We start from the raw sequence: 6,000 nt of genomic DNA, 5'->3' as shown, positions 1-6,000 counted from the left end.
GTCTGTGATTTTTCTTATAATACTTCGCTAGGTTGTCTCCTGATGGTAGCATTACCCGACTGTACGTGTCGAAGGAGGTTATAAACATGTGCGGATGCTGCAACCTAGTAGCCTCGTGACCTGATCATTTGGAATGTTTAAGGCCATAAGCTCCTTGCTATGAACTGGATGCGGCCTTTTATATCCACAAAGTTCATGGTTTAGAAGTAGTTTAAGCTGCCTCTGCTACTTTTGGGTGGTCACACTCATTCCTTATGGTCAGTAAAGTTAAAAAAATGTTCAGTAAAACAACATCAATTTAATGGTCACAATTTGATAAACATTCTTCAAACTGTGTTTCAAAACATTATCTGTGTCCTTAAATTATCTATACAAATATCTATATCTTTTCTGTTGGCGAAGCGGTGTTAATGGAGTTCCAAAAAATATTGGCTTAAGGAGTTCCAGGAAAACATCTCATTCACATCATCATCGATGTTTTCCCGGTGCATGCGGGTCAAAACAGATTTAACAACGAAATCTCTCATTTTTTAGCATTTAAAAAGTATCAAAATAGCGGCATTGGAGTTCCTCATTTCATTCATCATCATCATGTTTTTTTCCGGTGATGCGGTTCAAACAGGTTTAACGAAAATCATTTTTTCAGCATCTGTTTTCTGGCGATTTCTATGAGGATACGAGTCTTTAGAAAATATCGGTTTATGGAGTTCAGAAAAATATCGGGTTAGGAATTTCCAAGAAATGCCTCACTTTCATCATCTATGTTTCTGTTTGCAATTCGGGCGTAACCAATTCATCGAAATCTTTCATTTTCAGCATCTCTGTTTCTGTTGGCGATTTGGCCTTGATGGAGTTTCCAGAAAATATCGGTTATCGAGTTCCAAATATATGTCTTATTCAAAAACATGAAAAGGCCTAAAGAAGTTCGAAAACGAAATCATCTCATTTTCAGCACATTTTTGTTTGGCATTGAGATTTCAGTTAGTTTAAGGAGTTTCAGAAAATTCGGATTATGGAATTTACAGAAAATATTTCATCAGTTCATAATCTGTGTTTCTGTTGGCAAAACATTGCAATGGCTAATTCATCAAAATCATCTTTCATCATTTCTGTTCGATGCTGGTTTTTTAAACGGTTTTTCAGAAAATTTTTGACTTTGGAATTTTCAGGAAATCATCTATTCACATATCTGTTTCTCTCGATGCGGAGTAAACAAAGTTTCAACGAAATATCTAATTCTCATCTCTCTCATTTTTTGTTGGTCATCTCTCTATCGAAATTCATCTGAGTTTTCTTCATCATCTACGAAATCATTTCAGTTCTATGTGCATTCCTTTTTAAACAATTTTTCAACGATCACGATATTTTATTCCAATAATTCATCAATGTCACAATAAATTTCAATGTAAAATTACGTTTTGGCAAATCAATCAACAAATTCATCAAATCTGTTCTAAATTCATTCTTTTCATACATGATTAAAAATCAATCATCTGTGTTTCTGTTCGCGATTAAGGACATAGCCAAATTCATCAAAATTCATTTCATTCTCACATCTCTGTGTTTCTGTTGGCGATTGGCCTTAATGGAGTTCCAGAAAAAATATCTCATTTCTATGAGTTCCAAGATATGTTTTTCCAATTTCATGTAAATGCGGCCTTAACCATTTCAACGAAATCATCTCATTTTCAGCATCTCTGTTTTGTTGGCATGCGGTTTTAAGGAGTTTTCCAGAATTATTGGATTGAATTATATGAATTCAGAAATTATTTCATTTCACAACATCATCTGTGTTTCTGTTGGCGATACGGGCCTAAGTATCATTTCATCATTCTCAGCATCTTTGTTTCTGCTGTTGATGCGGTATTAAGGAAGTTCAGGAAAAATCTTTCACAATCGCTGTTTCCCTGGTCGATGCAGGTTTAATCATCTCAGTTTTAGCCTCCCTAATTCTAATATCTAATTTGGACTTAATTTGTTCAACGAAATTTATCTCATTTTCAGCAAATTCTGTTTCTGTTTGAAGATCAGATTTAAGGACTTCAAAAAATTTCCCAAATATGTTTCACTTTCATTTATATGTGTTTCTTTGGCGATGCGGGCATAATCAGTTCAACGAAAGAATCTCATCTTTCAGCATCTCTCTTTTTCTGTGGTCTTAATGTGTTTCAGAAAATTTTTGGCTTTGGGGTTTTCAGAAATCTCATTCTCTTTTCATCAACCTTTTTCCTTTTGGAGACTTTATTGTCTCACATTTAGAATTTCTAACGAAATTTTTGTCTTTTCTCATCCTCTAAATTTTCTCTTTCCTAACCGCTATTTCCCTTTGCTCAACCGAGTTCTATCGAAGGCATCTAAGTTCAGTTTCTTATGTGTTTCTCCTGACGGTTTAAACAATATGCTATGGTGAAGAATACTTGTTTAAAATGTGACCTTTTGACAGACGATCAATTTCTTGTCTGTGATTTCTTATAAAACTTCGCTAGGTTGTCTCCTGATGGTAGCATTACCCGACTGTACGTGTCGAAGGAGGTTATAAACATGTGCGGATGCTGCAACCTAGTAGCCTCGTGACCTGATCCATTTGGAATGTTTTGAGGCCATAAGCTCCTTGCTATGAACTGGATGCGGTCCTTTTATATCCACAAAGTTCATGGTTTAGAAGTAGTTAAGCCGCCTCTGCTACTTTTGGGTGGTCACACTTCATTCCTTATGGTCAGTAAAGTTGAAAAATGTTCAGTAAAAGCAAAACATCAATTTCAATGTTCACAATTGGATGAATTATTCTTCAACTGTATTTCCAAAACATTGATCTGTTTCCTTAAATTATCTATACAAATATCTGTTTATGTTGGCGAAGTGTTGTTAATGGAGTTCCAAAAAAATATTGGCTTAAGGAGTTTCAGGAAAAATCTCATTCACATCATCATCGATGTTTTCCCGGTGATGGGTCAACATTTTCAACGAAATCTCATTTTTTCAGCATTTAAAATGTATCAAGGAATAGCGGCATTGGATTCAAATCATTTCAGAAACATCATCATGTTTTTTCCGGTGAATGCACTAAACAGGTTTAACGAAATCATCTTATTTTCAGCATCTGTGTTTCTGTTTCATGTTGATACAAGGCGGTCTTAAAAATATCGGTTTATGGAGTTACAGAAAATATCGGTAAAAGGGAGTTCCAGAAAATGCCTCACTTTATCATCATTATGTTTCTGTTTGCGAATTCGGGGTAGCCAATTCATCAAAAATCATTCATTCCAGCATCTCTGTTTCTGTTGGCGATTTGGCCTTAATGGAGTTCCAGAAAATTATGTTCTATCGAAGTTTCCAAAATATGTCCTTTCTAAAACATGGCAAATTGCTTAAGCCTAAAAAGTTCAACGAAATCATCTCATTTTCAGCATCTTTGTTTCGTTTTTGGCATGGCAGATTTAAGGAGTTTCAGAAAATATCGGATTGGAATTTTACAAAAATGTTTTCTCTCAACATCTGTTTTGTTTCTGTTGGCGAAAACGGGCATTAATATTTCAACAAAATCATCTCCCTTTCATCTCTTTTTCTGTTGCGATGCGGTTTTTACTGGAAGTTTCAGAAAATATTGAACAGGTTTTCAGAAATATTTTCACATATCATCTGTTTCCCGTTGGCTTTCGATGTGGAGTTTCAAATTCAAAGAAATCCAATCACTTTCAGCATCTCTATGAAATATTTTTTGCTTTCTCATCTCTATGTTTTTCAACACTGTTGAATCGTTCATCATTTCATCATTTGTGTTTCTGTTCGTTGATTTCATTATAATTTGACTGAATCGAAATTTCATCATATGTTTCATCAGATCAACGATCTTATTTCATGTTGAAAATTTTGCATAATCAATTGGAGTTTAAAAGGCAGGAAAAATTATTTTTTTTTAAAAAATAAATTATTTTTCTGCTTATTTGGCAATATTCATACAGTTCTTTTCATCGAAATCATTCATTTCAACATCATCTCTGTTTCTTTGCGATGTGGCCTTATGGAGTTCCAGAAAATATCGGTTTATTTTCCAAAATAATCTTATTCAGCAAACTTTTCTGTTTGCAAATGCGGCCTATAACAAGTTCAACGAAATCATCTCATTTTCAGCATCTCTGTTTCTTCATTGCGGATGTTTAAAGGAGTTTCAGAAAATTCAATTATGGATTTTCAGAAAAATCTTTCACTCACATCATCTGTGTTTCTGTTGGCGATTACGGGATAGCTATCATTTCACTTCAGCATCTTTGTTTCTGCTGTTGATGCGGTCTTAAGGAGTTCAGGAAATATCTCATTCACAATCATCGCTGTGTTTTCCCTGGTGATGCAGGTTTGAAAAAAATTCATTTTCAGTTTTAGCCTCCCTAATTCTTATCGATTCGGAAATGTGTTCCAAGAAATCATTTTCTCATTTTCAGCAAATTAATTTCTGTTTGCAAAAATCATGGATTTATGGAATTCAAAAAATTTCCCAAATATGTTTCACTTTCATAATTGTGTTTTCTGCTGGCGATCAAGTTCATCAAAAAATCATCTCATTTTCAGCATCTCTGTTTTGATGTCCTCTTAATGGTGTTCTGGTTAGAAAATTTTGGCTTAATGTTTTTCAAAAAATCTCATTTTTCTCATTCAATTTTTCCTTTTTGATGGAACTTTTCAACAACATCTTAACTTTCAGCATCTCTACGAATTTTTGTTTTCATCTCAATCATTTCTATGTTTCTCATGGATTTCTGTTTCCGTATTATGCGAGTTTTCTACGAAATCATCTAAATCAGTTCTTATGTGTTTCTCCTGCGGTTTAAGCACTATGCTATGGTGAAGAATACTTGAAAATGTGACCTTTTGACAGACGATTAATTTCTTGTCTGTGATTTCTTATAATACTTCGCTAGGTTGTCTCCTGATGGTAGCATTACCCGACTGTACGTGTCGAAGGAGGTTATAAACATGTGCGGATGCTGCAACCTAGTAGCCTCGTGACCTGATCATTTGGAATGTTTAAGGCCATAAGCTCCTTGCTATGAACTGGATGCGGTCTTTTATATCCACAAAGTTCACAAAGTTCATGGTTTAGAAGTAGTTAAGCCGCCTCTGCTACTTTTGGGCGGTCACACTCATTCCTTATGGTCAGTAAAGTTAAAAATGTTCAGAAAAAAAACAACATCAATTCAATGGTCACAATTTGATAAAAACATTCTTCAAACTGTGTTTCAAAACATTATCTGTGTCCTTAAATTATGTATACAAATATCTGTTTCTGTTGGCGAAGCGGTGTTAATGGAGTTCCAGAAAAATATTGGCTTAAGGAGTTTCAGGAAAATTCTCATTCACATCATCATTAATTTTTCCCGTTGATGCGGGTCTTAAACAGATTTAACGAAATCATCTCATTTTCAGCATCTCTTTAAAAAGTATCAAAAAATGTTTGGAAATGGAGTTCCAGAAACTCATTTTTCATTCACATCATCGATGTTTTTTGGTCATGCATTTCACACAGGTTTTAACGAAATCATCTTATTTTCATCATCTCTGTTTCTGTGTATAAAAATTCAAGTTTGACATATCGAATCGATTTAATGGAGTTTACAGAAAATATCGTTTAAAAGGGAGTTCCAGAAAAATGCCTCACTTTCCATCATCATCTATGTTTCTGTTCGCAATTCGGGCATAGCTCAATTCATCGAAAATCTTTCATTCTAATTCAGCATCTCTGTTTCTGTTGGCGAATGTGGCCTTAATGGAGTTCCAGAAAAATATCGGTCTATCGAGTTCCAAAAAATGTCTTATTAAAAATTCATCAAACATTACCTCATGTTAACGAAATCAGTTCGAAATCATCTCACTTTTCAGTCATCAGCATCTCTGTTTCTGTTTGGCATTGCGGATTTAAGGTTTAAGGAGTTTCAAAAATATCGGATTATGGAATTTCAGAAATGTTCACTTCATCATCTGTGTTTCTGTTGGCAAATGCGGGCA

This window comes from Argopecten irradians, chromosome 10, assembly GCF_041381155.1.
Source record: "Argopecten irradians isolate NY chromosome 10, Ai_NY, whole genome shotgun sequence".
Lineage (NCBI taxonomy): Eukaryota > Metazoa > Mollusca > Bivalvia > Pectinida > Pectinidae > Argopecten > Argopecten irradians.
This window is presented reverse-complemented; position numbering follows the sequence as displayed.